The sequence below is a fragment of the Rana temporaria genome, chromosome 4, assembly GCF_905171775.1.
Source record: "Rana temporaria chromosome 4, aRanTem1.1, whole genome shotgun sequence".
Classification (NCBI taxonomy): Eukaryota; Metazoa; Chordata; class Amphibia; order Anura; family Ranidae; genus Rana; species Rana temporaria.
The window spans coordinates 1,020,732-1,043,277 of NC_053492.1; the positions used below are offsets into that span (position 1 = coordinate 1,020,732).

General features: G+C 50.4%; 1 protein-coding gene across 1 annotated transcript in view; it reads left to right on the top strand.

Annotated features, from left to right (window-relative positions):
- The window catches only part of LOC120935211 (zinc finger protein 721-like), a gene marked incomplete at both ends in the record, with an annotated part of 268,323 nt that overhangs the window by 181,070 nt on the left and 64,707 nt on the right, over window positions 1-22,546 (top strand). The window lies entirely within an intron of this gene.

Here is a 22,546-nt window from a genome sequence, read left to right on the forward strand (position 1 = left end):
TTCCTCTGTGACTTCACCAGGATCCGATGGTATGAATATGGATCTAGAAACCTCCAGAGAGGACTTATTGACACAGGTAACTACATATGGTTATTGATGTATGTTACAAGGTAATATAGGAGTGCACAATAATATGAAATAATATTGTTTTTATACCATCCAGGAAAACTTGGAAGCAAGCACTGCAAGCCTTTCAGCAGGTTCAAGACCGGAACCAAGGCCAAAGAAAAGAAAGAATACAGATGGAACATCCACATTTTTAGCACAAGCAGCCGCTGCCTTGAATCGAAAACCGGATGACTATGATGGGTTTGCCATTGTCGTGTCAAATAAGTTGAAACAAATGAACACTGAGCAGAAACAGTTGGCCGAATTGTTACTGCTCCAGGTCTTACACAGAGGTGTAAATGGGCGTTTAACAGAGAGAACGCGTTTGGAGGAAGAACAACTATTTCTACCTACACCTTCAGTTTCTCCAATCCCTCAACCATTCACGTGGGCTCGAGCCACACCACATTATCCCCCTGGGGAAAGGCCATCTTCCCATTTCTCTGGAGGTGAAAGGCCAGCTTCACACTATTCGGCTGGGGAAAGGTCAGCTTCTCATTACTCAGCTGGGGAAAGGCCAGCTTCACACTACTCAGCTGGGGAAAGGCCATCGTCCCATTTCTCTGGAGGTGAAAGGCCAGCTTCACATTACTCAGCTGGGGAAAGGCCAGCTTCTCATTACTCAGCTGGGGAAAGGCCAGCTTCTCATTACTCAGCTGGGGAAAGGCCAGCTTCTCATTACTCAGCTGGGGAAAGGCCAGCTTCTCATTACTCAGCTGGGGAAAGGCCAGCTTCTCATTACTCAGCTGGGGAAAGGCCAGCTTCTCATTACTCAGCTGGGGAAAGGCCAGCTTCTCATTACTCAGCTGAGGAAAGGCCAGCTTCTCATTACTCAGCTGGGGAAAGGCCAGCTTCTCATTACTCAGCTGGGGAAAGGCCAGCTTCTCATTACTCAGCTGGGGAAAGGCCAGCTTCTCATTACTCAGCTGGGGAAATGCCAGCTTCTCATTACTCAGCTGGGGAAAGGCCAGCTTCACACTACTCAGCTGGGCAAATGCCAGCTTCTCATTACTCAGCTAGGGAAAGGCCAGCTTCTCATTACTCAGCTGGGGAAAGGCCAGCTTCTCATTACTCAGCTGGGGAAAGCTTCTCATTACTCAGCTGGGGAAAGGCCAGCTTCTCATTACTCAGCTGGGGAAAGGCCAGCTTCTCATTACTCAGCTGGGGAAAGGCCAGCTTCTCATTACTCAGCTGGGGAAAGGCCAGCTTCTCATTACTCAGCTGGGGAAAGGCCAGCTTCTCATTACTCAGCTGGGGAAAGGCCAGCTTCACACTACTCAGCTGGGGAAAGGCCAGCTTCTCATTACTCAGCTGGGGAAATGCCAGCGTCACACTATTCGGCTGGGGAAAGGCCAGCTTCTCATTACTCAGCTGGGGAAAGGCCAGCTTCACACTACTCAGCTGGGGAAAGGCCAGCTTCTCATTACTCAGCTGGGGAAAGGCCAGCTTCTCATTATTCAGCTGGGGAAAGGCCAGCTTCTCATTACTCAGCTGGGGATAGGCCAGCTTCTCATTATTCAGCTGGGGAAAGGCCAGCTTCTCATTACTCAGCTGGGGAAAGGCCAGCTTCTCATTACTCAGCTGGGGAAAGGCCAGCTTCTCATTACTCAGCTGGGGAAAGGCCAGCTTCTCATTACTCAGCTGGGGAAAGGCCAGCTTCTCATTACTCAGCTGGGGAAAGGCCAGCTTCTCATTACTCAGCTGGGGAAAGGCCAGCTTCTCATTACTCAGCTGGGGAAAGGCCAGCTTCACACTACTCAGCTGGGGAAAGGCCAGCTTCTCATTACTCAGCTGGGGAAAAGCCAGCTTCTCATTACTCAGCTGGGGAAAGGCCAGCTTCTCATTACTCAGCTGGGGAAAGGCCAGCTTCTCATTACTCAGCTGGGGAAAGGCCAGCTTCTCATTACTCAGCTGGGGAAAGGCCAGCTTCTCATTACTCAGCTGGGGAAAGGCCAGCTTCTCATTACTCAGCTGGGGAAAGGCCAGCTTCTCATTACTCAGCTGGGGAAAGGCCAGCTTCTCATTACTCAGCTGGGGAAAGGCCAGCTTCTCATTACTCAGCTGGGGAAAGGCCAGCTTCTCATTACTCAGCTGGGGAAAGGCCAGCTTCTCATTACTCAGCTGGGGAAAGGCCAGCTTCTCATTACTCAGCTGGGGAAAGGCCAGCTTCTCATTACTCAGCTGGGGAAAGGCCAGCTTCTCATTACTCAGCTGGGGAAAGGCCAGCTTCTCATTACTCAGCTGGGGAAAGGCCAGCTTCTCATTACTCAGCTGAGGAAAGGCCAGCTTCTCATTACTCAGCTGGGGAAAGGCCAGCTTCTCATTACTCAGCTGGGGAAAGGCCAGCTTCTCATTACTCAGCTGGGGAAAGGCCAGCTTCTCATTACTCAGCTGGGGAAATGCCAGCTTCTCATTACTCAGCTGGGGAAAGGCCAGCTTCACACTACTCAGCTGGGCAAATGCCAGCTTCTCATTACTCAGCTGGGGAAAGGCCAGCTTCTCATTACTCAGCTGGGGAAAGGCCAGCTTCTCATTACTCAGCTGGGGAAAGGCCAGCTTCTCATTACTCAGCTGGGGAAAGGCCAGCTTCTCATTACTCAGCTGGGGAAAGGCCAGCTTCTCATTACTCAGCTGGGGAAAGGCCAGCTTCTCATTACTCAGCTGGGGAAAGGCCAGCTTCACACTACTCAGCTGGGGAAAGGCCAGCTTCTCATTACTCAGCTGGGGAAATGCCAGCGTCACACTATTCGGCTGGGGAAAGGCCAGCTTCTCATTACTCAGCTGGGGAAAGGCCAGCTTCACACTACTCAGCTGGGGAAAGGCCAGCTTCTCATTACTCAGCTGGGGAAAGGCCAGCTTCTCATTATTCAGCTGGGGAAAGGCCAGCTTCTCATTACTCAGCTGGGGATAGGCCAGCTTCTCATTATTCAGCTGGGGAAAGGCCAGCTTCTCATTACTCAGCTGGGGAAAGGCCAGCTTCTCATTACTCAGCTGGGGAAAGGCCAGCTTCTCATTACTCAGCTGAGGAAAGGCCAGCTTCTCATTACTCAGCTGGGGAAAGGCCAGCTTCACACTACTCAGCTGGGGAAAGGCCAGCTTCTCATTACTCAGCTGGGGAAAGGCCAGCTTCTCATTACTCAGCTGGGGAAAGGCCAGCTTCTCATTACTCAGCTGGGGAAAGGCCAGCTTCTCATTACTCAGCTGGGGAAAGGCCAGCTTCTCATTACTCAGCTGGGGAAAGGCCAGCTTCTCATTACTCAGCTGGGGAAAGGCCAGCTTCTCATTACTCAGCTGGGGAAAGGCCAGCTTCTCATTACTCAGCTTGGGAAAGGCCAGCTTCTCATTACTCAGCTGGGGAAAGGCCAGCTTCTCATTACTCAGCTGGGGAAAGGCCAGCTTCTCATTACTCAGCTGGGAAAAGGCCAGCTTCTCATTACTCAGCTGGGGAAAGGCCAGCTTCTCATTACTCAGCTGGGGAAAGGCCAGCTTCTCATTACTCAGCTGAGGAAAGGCCAGCTTCTCATTACTCAGCTGGGGAAAGGCCAGCTTCTCATTACTCAGCTGGGGAAAGGCCAGCTTCTCATTACTCAGCTGGGGAAAGGCCAGCTTCTCATTACTCAGCTGGGGAAAGGCCAGCTTCACACTACTCAGCTGGGGAAATGCCAGCTTCTCATTACTCAGCTGGGGAAAGGCCAGCTTCTCATTACTCAGCTGGGGAAAGGCCAGCTTCTCATTACTCAGCTGGGGAAAGGCCAGCTTCTCATTACTCAGCTGGGGAAAGGCCAGCTTCTCATTACTCAGCTGGGGAAAGGCCAGCTTCTCATTACTCAGCTGGGGAAAGGCCAGCTTCTCATTACTCAGCTGGGGAAAGGCCAGCTTCACACTACTCAGCTGGGGAAAGGCCAGCTTCTCATTACTCAGCTGGGGAAATGCCAGCTTCACACTATTCGGCTGGGGAAAGGCCAGCTTCTCATTACTCAGCTGGGGAAAGGCCAGCTTCACACTACTCAGCTGGGGAAAGGCCAGCTTCTCATTACTCAGCTGGGGAAAGGCCAGCTTCTCATTACTCAGCTGGGGAAAGGCCAGCTTCTCATTACTCAGCTGGGGAAAGGCCAGCTTCTCATTACTCAGCTGGGGAAAGGCCAGCTTCTCATTACTCAGCTGGGGAAAGGCCAGCTTCTCATTACTCAGCTGGGGAAAGGCCAGCTTCACACTACTCAGCTGGGGAAAGGCCAGCTTCTCATTACTCAGCTGGGGAAAGGCCAGCTTCTCATTACTCAGCTGGGGAAAGGCCAGCTTCTCATTACTCAGCTGGGGAAAGGCCAGCTTCTCATTACTCAGCTGGGGAAAGGCCAGCTTCTCATTACTCAGCTGGGGAAAGGCCAGCTTCTCATTACTCAGCTGGGGAAAGGCCAGCTTCTCATTACTCAGCTGGGGAAAGGCCAGCTTCTCATTACTCAGCTGGGGAAAGGCCAGCTTCTCATTATTCAGCTGGGGAAAGGCCAGCTTCTCATTACTCAGCTGGGGAAAGGCCAGCTTCTCATTACTCAGCTGGGGAAAGGCCAGCTTCTCATTACTCAGCTGGGGAAAGGCCAGCTTCTCATTACTCAGCTGGGGAAATGCCAGCTTCTCATTACTCAGCTGGGGAAAGGCCAGCTTCTCATTACTCAGCTGGGGAAAGGCCAGCTTCTCATTACTCAGCTGGGGAAAGGCCAGCTTCTCATTACTCAGCTGGGGAAAGGCCAGCTTCTCATTACTCAGCTGGGGAAAGGCCAGCTTCACACTACTCAGCTGGGGAAAGGCCAGCTTCTCATTACTCAGCTGGGGAAAGGCCAGCTTCTCATTACTCAGCTGGGGAAAGGCCAGCTTCTCATTACTCAGCTGGGGAAAGGCCAGCTTCTCATTACTCAGCTGGGGAAAGGCCAGCTTCTCATTACTCAGCTGGGGAAAGGCCAGCTTCTCATTACTCAGCTGGGGAAAGGCCAGCTTCTCATTACTCAGCTGGGGAAAGGCCAGCTTCTCATTACTCAGCTGGGGAAAGGCCAGCTTCTCATTACTCAGCTGGGGAAAGGCCAGCTTCTCATTACTCAGCTGGGGAAAGGCCAGCTTCTCATTACTCAGCTGGGGAAAGGCCAGCTTCACACTACTCAGCTGGGGAAAGGCCAGCTTCTCACTACTCAGCTGGGGAAAGGCCAGCTTCTCATTACTCAGCTGGGGAAAGGCCAGCTTCTCATTACTCAGCTGGGGAAAGACCAGCTTCTCATTACTCAGCTGGGGAAAGGCCAGCTTCTCATTACTCAGCTGGGGAAAGGCCAGCTTCTCATTACTCAGCTGGGGAAAGGCCAGCTTCTCATTACTCAGCTGGGGAAAGGCCAGCTTCACACTACTCAGCTGGGGAAAGGCCAGCTTCTCATTACTCAGCTGGGGAAAGGCCAGCTTCTCATTACTCAGCTGGGGAAAGGCCAGCTTCTCATTACTCAGCTGGGGAAAGGCCAGCTTCTCATTACTCAGCTGGGAAAAGGCCAGCTTCTCATTATTCAGCTGGGGAAAGGCCAGCTTCTCATTACTCAGCTGGGGAAAGGCCAGCTTCTCATTACTCAGCTGGGGAAAGGCCAGCTTCTCATTACTCAGCTGGGGAAAGGCCAGCTTCTCATTACTCAGCTGGGGAAAGGCCAGCTTCTCATTACTCAGCTGGGGAAAGGCCAGCTTCTCATTACTCAGCTGGGGAAAGGCCAGCTTCTCATTACTCAGCTGGGGAAAGGCCAGCTTCTCATTACTCAGCTGGGGAAATGCCAGCTTCTCATTACTCAGCTGGGGAAAGGCTTACTCAGCTGGGGAAAGGCCAGCTTCTCATTACTCAGCTGGGGAAAGGCCAGCTTCACACTACTCAGCTGGGGAAAGGCTTACTCAGCTGGGGAAAGGCCAGCTTCTCATTACTCAGCTGGGGAAAGGCCAGCTTCTCATTACTCAGCTGAGGAAAGGCCAGCTTCTCATTACTCAGCTGGGGAAAGGCCAGCTTCTCATTACTCAGCTGGGGAAAGGCCAGCTTCTCATTACTCAGCTGGGGAAAGGCCAGCTTCTCATTACTCAGCTGGGGAAAGGCCAGCTTCTCATTACTCAGCTGGGGAAAGGCCAGCTTCTCATTACTCAGCTGGTGAAAGGCCAGCTTCTCATTACTCAGCTGGGGAAAGGCCAGCTTCTCACTACTCAGCTGGGGAAAGGCCAGCTTCTCATTACTCAGCTGGGGAAAGGCCAGCTTCTCATTACTCAGCTGGGGAAAGGCCAGCTTCTCATTATTCAGCTGGGGAAAGGCCAGCTTCTCATTACTCAGCTGGGGAAAGGCCAGCTTCTCATTACTCAGCTGGGTAAAGGCCAGCTTCTCATTACTCTGCTGGGTAAAGGCCAGCTTCTCATTACTCAGCTGGGGAAAGGCCAGCTTCTCATTACTCAGCTGGTGAAAGGCCAGCTTCTCATTACTCAGCTGGGGAAAGGCCAGCTTCTCACTACTCAGCTGGGGAAAGGCCAGCTTCTCATTACTCAGCTGGGGAAAGGCCAGCTTCTCATTACTCAGCTGGGGAAAGGCCAGCTTCTCATTACTCAGCTGGGAAAAGGCCAGCTTCTCATTACTCAGCTGGGGAAAGGCCAGCTTCTCATTACTCAGCTGGGGAAAGGCCAGCTTCTCATTACTCAGCTGAGGAAAGGCCAGCTTCTCATTACTCAGCTGGGGAAAGGCCAGCTTCACATTACTCAGCTGGGGAAAGGCCAGCTTCTCATTACTCAGCTGGGGAAAGGCCAGCTTCTCATTACTCAGCTGGGGAAAGGCCAGCTTCACACTACTCAGCTGGGGAAAGGCCAGCTTCTCATTACTCAGCTGGGGAAAGGCCAGCTTCTCATTACTCAGCTGGGGAAAGGCCAGCTTCTCATTACTCAGCTGGGGAAAGGCCAGCTTCTCATTACTCAGCTGGGGAAAGGCCAGCTTCTCATTACTCAGCTGGGGAAAGGCCAGCTTCTCATTACTCAGCTGGGGAAAGGCCAGCTTCTCATTACTCAGCTGGGGAAAGGCCAGCTTCACACTACTCAGCTGGGGAAAGGCCAGCTTCTCATTACTCAGCTGGGGAAATGCCAGCTTCACACTATTCGGCTGGGGAAAGGCCAGCTTCTCATTACTCAGCTGGGGAAAGGCCAGCTTCACACTACTCAGCTGGGGAAAGGCCAGCTTCTCATTACTCAGCTGGGGAAAGGCCAGCTTCTCATTACTCAGCTGGGGAAAGGCCAGCTTCTCATTACTCAGCTGGGGAAAGGCCAGCTTCTCATTACTCAGCTGGGGAAAGGCCAGCTTCTCATTACTCAGCTGGGGAAAGGCCAGCTTCTCATTACTCAGCTGGGGAAAGGCCAGCTTCTCATTACTCAGCTGGGGAAAGGCCAGCTTCACACTACTCAGCTGGGGAAAGGCCAGCTTCTCATTACTCAGCTGGGGAAAGGCCAGCTTCTCATTACTCAGCTGGGGAAAGGCCAGCTTCTCATTACTCAGCTGGGGAAAGGCCAGCTTCTCATTACTCAGCTGGGGAAAGGCCAGCTTCTCATTACTCAGCTGGGGAAAGGCCAGCTTCTCATTACTCAGCTGGGGAAAGGCCAGCTTCTCATTACTCAGCTGGGGAAAGGCCAGCTTCTCATTACTCAGCTGGGGAAAGGCCAGCTTCTCATTATTCAGCTGGGGAAAGGCCAGCTTCTCATTACTCAGCTGGGGAAAGGCCAGCTTCTCATTACTCAGCTGGGGAAAGGCCAGCTTCTCATTACTCAGCTGGGGAAAGGCCAGCTTCTCATTACTCAGCTGGGGAAATGCCAGCTTCTCATTACTCAGCTGGGGAAAGGCCAGCTTCTCATTACTCAGCTGGGGAAAGGCCAGCTTCTCATTACTCAGCTGGGGAAAGGCCAGCTTCTCATTACTCAGCTGGGGAAAGGCCAGCTTCTCATTACTCAGCTGGGGAAAGGCCAGCTTCACACTACTCAGCTGGGGAAAGGCCAGCTTCTCATTACTCAGCTGGGGAAAGGCCAGCTTCTCACTACTCAGCTGGGGAAAGGCCAGCTTCTCATTACTCAGCTGGGGAAAGGCCAGCTTCTCATTACTCAGCTGGGGAAAGGCCAGCTTCTCATTACTCAGCTGGGGAAAGGCCAGCTTCTCATTACTCAGCTGGGGAAAGGCCAGCTTCTCATTACTCAGCTGGGGAAAGGCCAGCTTCTCATTACTCAGCTGGGGAAAGGCCAGCTTCTCATTACTCAGCTGGGGAAAGGCCAGCTTCTCATTACTCAGCTGGGGAAAGGCCAGCTTCACACTACTCAGCTGGGGAAAGGCCAGCTTCTCACTACTCAGCTGGGGAAAGGCCAGCTTCTCATTACTCAGCTGGGGAAAGGCCAGCTTCTCATTACTCAGCTGGGGAAAGGCCAGCTTCTCATTACTCAGCTGGGGAAAGGCCAGCTTCTCATTACTCAGCTGGGGAAAGGCCAGCTTCTCATTACTAAGCTGGGGAAAGGCCAGCTTCTCATTACTCAGCTGGGGAAAGGCCAGCTTCACACTACTCAGCTGGGGAAAGGCCAGCTTCTCATTACTCAGCTGGGGAAAGGCCAGCTTCTCATTACTCAGCTGGGGAAAGGCCAGCTTCTCATTACTCAGCTGGGGAAAGGCCAGCTTCTCATTACTCAGCTGGGAAAAGGCCAGCTTCTCATTATTCAGCTGGGGAAAGGCCAGCTTCTCATTACTCAGCTGGGGAAAGGCCAGCTTCTCATTACTCAGCTGGGGAAAGGCCAGCTTCTCATTACTCAGCTGGGGAAAGGCCAGCTTCTCATTACTCAGCTGGGGAAAGGCCAGCTTCTCATTACTCAGCTGGGGAAAGGCCAGCTTCTCATTACTCAGCTGGGGAAAGGCCAGCTTCTCATTACTCAGCTGGGGAAAGGCCATCTTCTCATTACTCAGCTGGGGAAATGCCAGCTTCTCATTACTCAGCTGGGGAAAGGCTTACTCAGCTGGGGAAAGGCCAGCTTCTCATTACTCAGCTGGGGAAAGGCCAGCTTCACACTACTCAGCTGGGGAAAGGCCAGCTTCTCATTACTCAGCTGGGGAAAGGCCAGCTTCTCATTACTCAGCTGGGGAAAGGCCAGCTTCTCATTACTCAGCTGGGGAAAGGCCAGCTTCTCATTACTCAGCTGGGGAAAGGCCAGCTTCTCATTACTCAGCTGGGGAAAGGCCAGCTTCTCATTACTCAGCTGGGGAAATGCCAGCTTCTCATTACTCAGCTGGGGAAAGGCCAGCTTCTCATTACTCAGCTGGGGAAAGGCCAGCTTCTCATTACTCAGCTGGGGAAAGGCCAGCTTCACACTACTCAGCTGGGGAAAGGCCAGCTTCTCATTACTCAGCTGGGGAAAGGCCAGCTTCTCATTACTCAGCTGGGGAAAGGCCAGCTTCTCACTACTCAGCTGGGGAAAGGCCAGCTTCTCATTACTCAGCTGGGGAAAGGCCAGCTTCTCATTATTCAGCTGGGGAAAGGCCAGCTTCTCATTACTCAGCTGGGGAAAGGCCAGCTTCTCATTACTCAGCTGGGGAAAGGCCAGCTTCTCATTACTCAGCTGGGGAAAGGCCAGCTTCTCATTACTCAGCTGGGGAAAGGCCAGCTTCTCATTACTCAGCTGGGGAAAGGACAGCTTCTCATTACTCAGCTGGTGAAAGGCAAGCTTCACACTACTCAGCTGGGGAAAGGCCAGCTTCTCATTACTCAGCTGGGGAAAGGCCAGCTTCTCATTACTCAGCTGGGGAAATGCCAGCTTCTCATTACTCAGCTGGGGAAATGCCAGCTTCTCATTACTCAGCTGGGGAAAGGCCAGCTTCTCATTACTCAGCTGGGGAAAGGCCAGCTTCTCATTACTCAGCTGGGGAAAGGCCAGCTTCTCATTACTCAGCTGGGGAAAGGCCAGCTTCTCATTACTCAGCTGGGGAAAGGCCAGCTTCTCATTACTCAGCTGGTGAAAGGCCAGCTTCTCATTACTCAGCTGGGGAAAGGCCAGCTTCTCACTACTCAGCTGGGGAAAGGCCAGCTTCTCATTACTCAGCTGGGGAAAGGCCAGCTTCTCATTACTCAGCTGGTGAAAGGCCAGCTTCTCATTACTCAGCTGGGGAAAGGCCAGCTTCTCACTACTCAGCTGGGGAAAGGCCAGCTTCTCATTACTCAGCTGGGGAAAGGCCAGCTTCTCATTACTCAGCTGGGGAAAGGCCAGCTTCTCATTACTCGGCTGGGGAAAGGCCAGCTTCTCATTATTCAGCTGGGGAAAGGCCAGCTTCTCATTACTCAGCTGGGGAAAGGCCAGCTTCTCATTACTCAGCTGGGGAAAGGCCAGCTTCTCATTACTCAGCTGGGGAAAGGCCAGCTTCTCATTACTCAGCTGGGGAAAGGCCAGCTTCTCATTACTCAGCTGGGGAAAGGCCAGCTTCTCATTACTCAGCTGGGGAAAGGCCAGCTTCTCATTACTCAGCTGGGGAAAGGCCAGCTTCTCATTACTCAGCTGGGGAAAGGCCAGCTTCTCATTACTCAGCTGAGGAAAGGCCAGCTTCTCATTACTCAGCTGGGGAAAGGCCAGCTTCTCATTACTCAGCTGGGGAAAGGCCAGCTTCTCATTACTCAGCTGGGGAAAGGCCAGCTTCTCATTACTCAGCTGGGGAAAGGCCAGCTTCTCATTACTCAGCTGGGGAAAGGCCAGCTTCTCATTACTCAGCTGGTGAAAGGCCAGCTTCTCATTACTCAGCTGGGGAAAGGCCAGCTTCTCACTACTCAGCTGGGGAAAGGCCAGCTTCTCATTACTCAGCTGGGGAAAGGCCAGCTTCTCATTACTCAGCTGGGGAAAGGCCAGCTTCTCATTATTCAGCTGGGGAAAGGCCAGCTTCTCATTACTCAGCTGGGGAAAGGCCAGCTTCTCATTACTCAGCTGGGGAAAGGCCAGCTTCTCATTACTCAGCTGGGGAAAGGCCAGCTTCTCATTACTCAGCTGGGTAAAGGCCAGCTTCTCATTACTCTGCTGGGTAAAGGCCAGCTTCTCATTGGTCACATGACTACAATGTGACACAGTTATAAGAATGATTTTTTTTTTTTGTGGTTTTAAATCTTGCTTTCAAATATTTTTTTTTTTTCATTTTTTGGGTTTATAGTGTTGCATTGTTTGCATATTATAGTTGTTTTATATTTCAATAATCTATTTATCACTTCTACATACCACCAGACATTATTAAAACATAAGCATAAATGTTAAAATATGAATAAAGTTATATTATTTCACTTGTTCTTTGGAGTGCTTATTATAGAATGATATGATTTTGGGATATTAACCACTTAAGCCCCGGACCATTTTGCAGCTAAATACCCAGGCAAGGTCTTGCGATTCGGCGCTGCGTCGCTTTAACAGACAATTGCGCGGTCGTGTGACGTGGCTCCCAAACAAAATTGGCGTCCTTTTTTCCCCACAAATAGAGCTTTCTTTTGGTGGTATTTGATCACCTCTTCGTTTTTTATTTTTTGCGCTATAAACAAAAATAAAGTGACAATTTTGAAAAAAATGCAATATTTTTTACTTTTTGCTGTAATAAATATCCCCCAAAAACATATATAACATTTTTTTTTTCCCTCAGTTTAGGCCGATACGTATTCTTCTACCTATTTTTGGTAAAAAAAATCGCAATAAGCGTTTATCGATTGGTTTGCGGAAAATTTATGGCGCTTACAAAATAGGGGATAGTTTTATTGCATTTTTATTAATTATTTTTTTCCTACTATTGGCGGCGATCAGCGATTTTTTTCGTGACTGCGACATTATGGCGGACACTTCGGACAATTTTGATACATTTTTGGGACCATTGTCATTTTCACAGCAAAAAATGCATTTAAAGCGGGGGTTCACCCTTAGAGGGCACTTTTCCCCCTTCGCTTCCTGCTCGTTATTACTAGGGGAATCGGCAATTTATTTTAAAATATGTGCAGTACTTACCCGTTTACGAGACGCATCCTCTCCGTCGCTTCCGGGTATGGGCTTCGGGAATGGGCGTTCCTTCTTGATTGACAGGTTTCCGAGAGGCTTCCGACGGTCGCATCCATCGCGTCACGATTTTCCGAAAGAAGCCGAACGTCGGTGCGCAGGCGCAGTATAGAGCCGCACCGACGTTCGGCTTCTTTTGGCTACGAGTGACGCGATGGATGCGACCGTCGGAAGCCTCTCGGAAGAATGTCAATCAAGAAGGAACGCCCGCTCCCGAAGACCCATACCCGGAAGCGACGGAAGAAGATACAGCTCGAAAACGGGTAAGTACTGCACCTATTTTAATATAAATAGCCGATTCCCCTAGACCGAACGAGCAGGAAGCTAAGGGGAGATTTATTTTTTTTTTTTAAATGGGTGAACTCCCGCTTTAAATTGCATTGTTTATTGTGAAAATGACAGTTGCAGTTTGGGAGTTAACCACAGGGGGCGCTGTAGGGGTTAGGGTTCACCTAGTGTGTGTTTACAACTGTAAGGGGGGTGTGGCTGTAGGACTGACGTCATCGATCGAGTCTCCCTATAAAAGGGATCACTCGATCGATGCAGCGCCATAGTGAAGCACGGGGAAGCCATGTTTACATACGGCTCTCCCCGTTCTTCAGCTCCGGGGAATGATCGCGACGGAGCGGATATAAACTAATAGATAAACGACCCCGCACCCGCATCTAGGGAGGGACGTATATATACGTCCTTCTGCCTGTCCGTGCCATTTTGCGGACATCTATAGTCGTGGGGCGGGCGTTAAGGGGTTAATGATATACAATTAAAATTTTGTATTAGTAATGTTTGCATAATTTGATCATTAGGACTAGGGTTGTCACAATACCGATAATAGTATCGGTATCGGGACCCATATATAGCTTTTGCGCAAGTACTTGTACTCACACTATGCTCACGGTGCTTTATCCGATACCTGGTCAGCGGTCAGTGTATAAGAGGAGTGGGTGAGTGGAGTCAGTGGGCAGAGAGGATGGGCGGAGTCGGTGGACAGAGGGGAAGGGTGGAGTCATTGTGCGGAGTAGGCGGACAAAGAGCGAGTCCTCACCTGCAGTGGAACAGGGTAAAATGTCAGGGGTGTATAAGGTGTATGAGGCATCACGATTGGTACTGTCAAATGCGGTCAAAGTCAGCGGCTGAACATTCCTACGCCCATCTTGGTATACCCTGAACTCGGCTGCAGCAAGCAAACAGCGGACATCTTTTCACACACAGCCCATATTCTTTGGGCTGGGTATAACAAGATGTCTACTGACGACTTACTGCAGCCAAGTGCAGGGTGTACCATAATGGGCGTCGCTGCATGTCTAATCCTTTCCTCGTTTAATTGTTTTCGGCATTTCAGTGCCAGCCACCTCACAGTGCCCAAGAGTGCCATCTATCAGTGCCCATGAGTGCCACCTATCAGGACCATCTATTAGTGCCTATCAGTGGCAGCCGCCTGTCAGTCACCATCTGTCAAAGTGTCACATTATATTAGATGTAGACAGGGGAGTATTTATGTTTGGAGGAACAAGAGTGACAATTGAAAAATAATAATTGGATTGAAAATGTTCTTTTGTGTACTACATTAAGTTTATGCTTGCACAATGTTCATGTCATACCTGTACTGCAGAAAACAAAACGCACTATGTTATGTGATAAACAACATCAGGAGTACACATCACCTACTACACCTATAAATAATGCCCACAATCTCCTGCACAGTGTGCAACACTGTCTTCACAACATGTCTCTCTTTCCATGAACAATAGACCAGCAATTGTTTGTTTACTTTATGTGTTTCCGGGTCGTTTCCCGATCATGCGCACTTCTACTCCCGACTACCGTATACCATTTATACGTTTATCGTTCGTTGTGTTCACATCCGAGGAAAATTTTCAATCTTGTTCCTTCTACAAATTGCGTACGACCAGCCTAAATCGCATACGACAGACGTGTACTAATGATTAGATTATCGAACAATCTTTCCGAATGCGGCATTTTTCGTATGATTTTCTCATCGTGTGTACGGGGCATTAGTGTGCTTAGCAGACAGTGCTCTCTGTTAGCCCCCAGGCCCCCCCTGTTATACATGCGTGCTGCTGATATAAAGGGGGGCCCTGGGGGTGGTCTGTGCATGCTGCTGATATAAAGGGGGGCCCTGGGGGTGGTCTGTGCATGCTGCTGATATAAAGGGGGGCCCTGGGGGTGGTCTGTGCATGCTGCTGATATAAAGGGGGGGCCCGCCGCCCTGGGGGAGGTCTATACCTCCCCCAGGGCCCCCCTTTATATCAGCAGCATAGACCTCCCCCAGGCCCCCCCTTTATATCAGCAGCATGCACAGACCACCCCAAGGGCCCCCCTTTATATCAGCAGCATGCATAGACCTCCCCTGAGGCCCCCCTTTATATCAGCAGCATGCATAGACCTCCCCTGAGGCCCCCCTTTATATCAGCAGCATGCATAGACCTCCCCTGAGGCCCCCCTTTATATCAGCAGCATGCATAGACCTCCCCTGAGGCCCCCCTTTATATCAGCAGCATGCATAGACCTCCCCTGAGGCCCCCCTTTATATCAGCAGCATGCATAGACCTCCCCTGAGGCCCCCCTTTATATCAGCAGCATGCATAGACCTCCCCAGGGCCCCCTTTATATCAGCAGCATGCATAGACCTCCCCTGAGGCCCCCCTTTATATCAGCAGCATGCATAGACCTCCCCTGAGGCCCCCCTTTATATCAGCAGCATGCATAGACCTCCCCTGAGGCCCCCCTTTATATCAGCAGCACGCATAGACCTCCCCAGGGCCTACCTTTATATCAGCAGCATGCATAGACCTCCCCAGGGCCCCCTTTATATCAGCAGCTTGCATAGACCTCCCCAGGGCCTACCTTTATATCAGCAGCATAGACCTCCCCAGGGCCCCCTTTATATCAGCATATGCATAGACCTCCCCTGAGGCCCCCCTTTATATCAGCATATGCATAGACCTCCCCAGGGCCCCCTTTATATCAGCAGCATGCATAGACCTCCCCTGAGGCCCCCCTTTATATCAGCAGCATGCATAGACCTCCCCTGAGGCCCCCCTTTATATCAGCATATGCATAGACCTCCCCAGGGCCCCCTTTATATCAGCAGCATGCATAGACCTCCCCTGAGGCCCCCCTTTATATCAGCAGCATGCATAGACCTCCCCAGGGCCCCCTTTATATCAGCAGCATGCATAGACCTCCCCTGAGGCCCCCCTTTATATCAGCAGCATGCATAGACCTCCCCTGAGGCCCCCCTTTATATCAGCATATGCATAGACCTCCCCAGGGCCCCCTTTATATCAGCAGCATGCATAGACCTCCCCAGGGCCCCCCTTTATATCAGCAGCATAGACCTCCCCAGGGGCCCCCCTTTATATCAGCAGCATAGACCTCCCCCGCCCCCCCCCCTTTATAATAAATAGTGTTTAAATGTTTTATTTCATCACAAAATATATGTATATGTATGTATGTTTATACTACAAAAAAATTGCAGTGTAACGCTAAAGTGTTCGGGTTTGGCTTGATGAAAAGGTGGCAACCCTAGATTAGGGTGACCAGACATCCCCGGTTTTAGGGGACAGTCCCCGGATTGAGGACACTGTCCCCGGACCAAGCCTGTGCCCGGTTTTGTCCCCGGATTGAATTTGAACAGGGGCTGAGGCAATTTTAAAGACATTGGCCCAGATTCAAGTAGAATTGCGCGATATTTGCGGGGGAGCAGGGCAACGATTTTGCGCCCGAAACTGAAGAAATATTCCCTCTGCTCCGACCAGCACATGATCATCAGAAAGGGGCACAGATAGGGTTGCCACCTCATGTAGTATGCGGTTGCCACCGCATACTACACGCTGATACACAATGGGAGCGCCCCCTAGCGGCCCCCGCAAGAATGCAGCCTAAAATCTGCGAGGCATAAGAGCCTTATGCCGCGCAGATTTTAGCCTGAAGTCGGTGTAACGAGGTTCCTGAATCAGGAGCACTCGTTACACCGGAGCAAGTAAGCACTTGCACTGCGTAACCTATGGTTGCGCGGGCGCAAGTGCTTCTTGAATCTGGGCCATTCAGTGCAGAATAAAAAAAAAATGAATTACACACCTCCACTTCGCCGCTCCTACTAGCTTGGGGGGGGGGTGTATTTTTTTCCATTATCTGTGCCTAGGGTTGCCACCTCATCCCTTTAAAACCAAACACATATGAATTACACAGGTTCTGAGGCTAATTTAATGCAGGTAAGGCACCAAATGAGTCTAATTACCACCTTAATTAGCCACAGAACCTGTGTAATTAATATGTGTTCGGTTTTAAAGGGATGAAGTGGCAACGTGGCAACCCTATCTGTGCCCCTTTCTGATGATCATGTGCTGGTCGGAGCAGAGGGAATATTTCTTCAGTTTCGGGCGCATGCCCATTCAGCTCCGCTTTTATGTTCTTCTGCCTTGGCTCAAGTCCTGGCCAGCCACCTGCTTATCTCCTTGCCTTCCCTGGCGGAATGATCTTCCTCCGCTCCCCACCTAGTAGTAGCCGGGGCACGGAGAGTGAGACTTGACAAGCTGTGAGGCGGACGGCGACGGGCAGAGAGTCGCTGATTGCCACCATTACTAGTAAAAAAAAAAAATATGTTCCCGGATTTCATTTTAAGAATCTGGTCACCTTACCCTAGATGACCCATCTAAAAGGATATACAGTACATACACACACAGCACAAGGCCGTGTTCACACTACGAGATGTTTCTGCAGTTCCTCTGAGATCCACAAGATGGCAGACAGGAAGTCTCTATGGAAGACAGGAAGTGATGTCAGGTACAGACAGGAAGTTCCGGGTGAGAGGTGAGTCGGGAAGAAGTAGAGAGAAGACGTCGTTGGAAGAGGCAGCAGAGGAGGTAATAAGATCTTTTCTTCTATTTACACCCAGTAACCCCGTCATGTCCGTCCTCTTCCTCCATAGTCACTGTGACGTCTTTTATCTCCAGCAGATGATGATACACACATATATAGGCCCGGATTCACATCAGAGCTGTATCCTGGCCTAGGCCAGCACTTTGCAGGGGGGCAGCACAAAAAGAGTCCCCGCCGGCTTGCGCTACACTGTTAGGAAAATTAGTCTAGCGCCCCAAAAAGCAGCCGCGCTGCTTCTGGTATGCGGGCGGGCGGCATTCCGCAACTGTGTGGGGGGGGGGGGGGTGGGCGCTTCCAATTTTGACTGTTTTATCATCCTGGACCACAAACCTTCCTCACTGTGCTATATGTTTCTGCTGCACCATCTACTTAAAGTAGAACTATAGGCTACACTTTTTCTTTTCATCTTGGGTAGAGTAAGGGAGGGTTATAGCCCCTGTCAGTTTCTTTTTTACCATCCCTGTCCCATCGCAAAGATTTCCCTTCACTTCCTGCTCTATAGGCAACCAGGAAGTAAGAGGAAATCTAAGTAATTTAAGGGAATCCATTGCCCCCCCCCCCCCCCCCAGGCCCTCAGAACTAGTGTCCTCACTCGAAAATTTCAGGGCGGGTCTTAAACAACACAGGGTGTGGCCGTAACAGGAAGGGGTGGGTCATATTTAAATTAGGAGGCGCACGAGTTTAGTCAGGCCTAGGGCAGCTAAAAACCTAAATACACCTCTGATTCACATACCTGGGCACATCTTTATGCGGGCATAGCGTATCTTCTTTACGCTATGCCGGCGCAACGTTGAGAGGCAAGCATGGAATTCACATAGCAAATGCTCCCAACGTTGCGCCGGCGTAGCGTATAGTCGTCGGCGTAAGCCAAAGTAGCTGGAAGTGGGCGTGATACATTTAAATGAAGCGTGACCCCATGGAAATGATGGCCTGAGCTTCAAACAAGTACTAAAAATGAACGGCGCATGCGTCGTATCTTGGATGCATCCCAGTGCGCATGCTCACAGTCACGTCAAAATAACTGCCTAAGATACGTCGAATCACTGCCTACGACGTGAACGTAACCTATGCCCAGCCCTATTCACGTACTACGTAAACAACGTACATTTTGACCGCGTTCGTTCCATGGTCCATACCTTTGCATGAGTTGCGCCTCCTATATGGGGAATAACTTTACGCCGGACGTAACCCTTACGCAAATCGCTTAAAACATGCGCCGGGTGCAAGTACGTTTGTGAATCGGCGTATCTCCCTCATTTGCATCGAATATCAATGGGAGTTCCAAATGCATCCAGCGTAAATATGCGCCCACTCTACGCCGGCGTAGGCAAGTTACGTCCGTCGGATGAAGTCAGTTTTTTTGGCGTATCTTGGTTCTATGTGTACGGCGCATAGATACGACGTCGCATATTTACACTTATGCGGCGTAGCTCAAGATACATCGGCGTAAGTGCTTTGTGAATCCGGGCCATAGTGTGGAGACCTAGATTAACCCCTTCAGGATCGGAACACTTCCCCACTTGTGATCGGAACACTTCCCCACTTGGAGATGTGTCACCTTTCCCACCAATCACCTTCTCACCTCCTCAGTCTATACTAACAGTTATATGACGTTTATTAGAGATGGGGGGGGGGGGTATGTAGGGGGGATTGGAATGTGTATGTCTTTATTTTATAAGATACAAGTAGGAAGAAAGAGGGAAAAATATAATTAATAGTGAATATCTCCATAATGATCCCAGTCTCAGATCTTCATCCTAAAATGTGATCAGTGAAGTCTCCGGAGTAGACGGAGATCACAGGAATATGATGTGTCCTGGCAAAGCCTAAAGACAACGTTCATCTATTATTTAGGAGAAGTGTGACGCACCCGGGAGAAATTACTCTGTGTACAGATACCTCACAGAGCGCCCCTCACAGCTCCTCCTCTCAATGTCCCTCCAACCAGAGAATCCTATGACATCACACTGGCCTCACAGCCCCTCCTCCCAATGTCCCTCCATCCAGAGTCAGAGAATCCTATGACATCACACTGACCTCACAGCTCCTCCTCTCAATGTCCCTCCAACCAGAGTCAGAGAATCCTATGACATCACACTGGCCTCACAGCCCCTCCTCCCAATGTCCCTCCAACCAGAGAATCCTATGACATCACACTGGCCTCACAGCTCCTCCTCCCAATGTCCTTCCATCCAGAGTCAGAGAATCCTATGACATCACACTGGCCTCACAGCCCCTCCTCCCAATGTCCCTCCATCCAGAGTCAGAGAATCCTATGACATCACACTGACCTCACAGCTCCTCCTCTCAATGTCCCTCCAACCAGAGTCAGAGAATCCTATGACATCACACTGGCCTCACAGCCCCTCCTCCCAATGTCCCTCCAACCAGAGAATCCTATGACATCACACTGGCCTCACAGCTCCTCCTCCCAATGTCCTTCCATCCAGAGTCAGAGAATCCTATGACATCACACTGACCTCACAGCTCCTCCTCCCAATGTCCTTCCATCCAGAGTCAGAGAATCCTATGACATCACACTGGCCTTACAGCCCCTCCTCCCAATGTCCCTCCATCCAGAGTCAGAGAATCCTATGACATCACACTGACCTCACAGCTCCTCCTCCCAATGTCCCTCCAACCAGAGTCAGAGAATCCTATGACATCACACTGGCCTCACAGTCCCTCCTCCCAATGTCCCTCCAACCAGAGTCAGAGAATCCTGTGACATCAGACTGACCTCACAGCTCCTCCTCCCAATGTCCCTCCAACCAGAGTCAGAGAATCCTATGACATCACACTGACCTCACAGCTCCTCCTCCCAATGTCCCTCCATCCAGAATCAGAGAATCCTATGACATCACACTGGCCTCACAGCTCCTCATTCCAATGTCCCTCCAACCAGAGTCAGAGAATCCTATGACATCACACTGGCCTCACAGCTCCTCCTCCCAATGTCCCTCCAACCAGAGTCAGAGAATCCTATGACATCACACTGACCTCACAGCTCCTCCTCCCAATGTCCCTCCATCCAGAATCAGAGAATCCTATGACATCACACTGACCTCACAGCTCCTCCTCCCAATGTCCCTCCATCCAGAGTCAGAGAATCCTATGACATCACACTGACCTCACAGCTCCTCCTCCCAATGTCCCTCCATCCAGAATCAGAGAATCCTATGACATCACACTGGCCTCACAGTCCCTCCTCCCAATGTCCCTCCATCCTGAATCAGAGAATCCTATGACATCACACTGACCTCACAGCTCCTCCTTCTAATGTTCTTCCATCTAGAGTCAGAGAATTCTATGACATCACACTGACCTCACAGCTCCTCCTCCCAATGTCCCTCTCACAAGCAAAAGCAAGATTGTTGGTCCCAGAAATCCTTGCAATAAGCTTTTAACCTACAGAGTGGGGGGCCCTGTCTGGGTAAATTATATCCCAGTGGAGTTTTGATAAAAAAGAAGACCTGATTGGTGAGGTGAGGAGGATTCTGGGAATGTCATTTGATTTTACTATATGTGTTCAAATCTAGAGTTTTCCTCCTGTGAAGTCTGGAGATCATATGATAATCACATTGCCTCCACCCCCTCCCTGATAGAATAGAGAAATACAAAGAAGATTCTAGAAGTCACCAGAGAGATCATCAAACTGCTGACAGGAGACATGAGCGGTGCCGGGAAGGACGTCATGATGGACAATCAGCCGCCCCTCACATCACCGGGTAAGAGGAGACTTTATTGTAAAGGAGAGAGCAGTACGGAGGCTCCACCTAGATCCCCCATCATCTGATAAACACATAGAAACAATGGATTCAGTCAGTGTGTGTGTTTCCTACAGATGGATCCAGTAATGGGAACCCACCAGAGAGATGTCCCCGTCCTCAGGATTCCACACTGGTCAATATTAAAGAAGAGATAAAAGAGGAGGATGATGAGGATGGGGTGATAAAGGAAGAACACAAAGATCAGTACCAGGACACCATGGTGGAGTCATCCAGCTACAGAGACCCCCCAGAGAGATGTCCCCGTCCTCTGTATTCCCGGGATTCCACACAGGAAGGTCACACCATCCCTCCTTATTTAAAGGTTGGTGGGACGGAACATCTAGACATGGACTTGTGGGGAGATGTGTGGATTTTATAGATGTGATGTCACAATAATAAAGATTATATCTTACAGATGATATTCTCTCTCATTCTCTTGGTTTAGAGTGGAGATCCAATCGATATAGAATTTGAGGTGAAATCAGAAGAAGAAGAGACGTATGTGAGGGATGATCAGCAGTCTATGGAGGAGGATGGAATAACGGGGACATTTATAGAGGAGGACACTCCTACAGAGATCAGCACAGGTGGGTCATTAACACTAAATCCATTCCTCCACCCATACTGCTCACTGATTGGTCCAGAGTAAGGCGGGGACTGGGTGATATCAGCCTGTAATCCCCTGGTCACTTTCCTGAGCTGTGTTCCCCGTATTCCTGTATTTCTCTGGGATAATCTTCCTTCTCTGTGCTGCAGACACAGTTCATGTATCTAGGATGGATTTATGGACATTCTGGGGTTCAGCTGCTAGTAAAATGTTCATTTTTCCCCCCATAGGTGTTGCTTGTCTTAGTCATCTGGGGTATGTGTCTTAGGTCTTCTGCCCCATCCCCGGATCTAGCGAGATCTCTGACAGAGGAATTCTCCCGGGGTTACTAGTTGTGATGTTTGCTGGCAGTGCCGGGTGGAGGGATAGGTCTGTATATTCTCAGACCCAAGACAAGAAGAACTCTCCACATAGTATAGATCTATAAGATCTCTGACTTTATTCCATAGAAATATCTGTCACACACATCGCTAGACATGCACAGTGTCCTGTCTCCTCGCCGCTCCCTCGCTCCGTTCACAATCATTATTTACACCTTTCTCTAGAATTGCCAAACCCATGATATACTCCTGGAGTAAAAATCCAATCAGATCTTCTTATTTCTGGTATGAAGGATTGAACACGCACTACAGACACACATTTAGCCCTTGTGATATGGAACGTCTTTAGAAATAAAACAAAAATACCGTATATACTCGAGTATAAGCCGAGGTTTTCTGCACATTTTTTGGTGCTCAAATTGCCCCCCTACTCGAGTCACCTTTTAGCGCCTGATCTCCCAGGCTTTGGGGACCCGGTACCGGCCAGCTGTAGGTCCCCTGGACCCCAAACTTGGCACACATATAGCCCCACTCTTCTTCTACAAGTGTGCAAAGTTTGTTGTCCGGGGGACCTACGGCCGGGAAGCACCAAGTTCGGGCACCCCTTCTATATACTCTCATGTTAAATGTAAGTCTAGTCATGGGCACAGTGAGGCATGCCCATGGGCACAGTGAGGCATGGACATGGGCACAGTGAGGCGAAGTGAGGCATGCAGATGGACACCCTGGGCTTATACTCGAGTCAATACGTTTTCCCATCATGG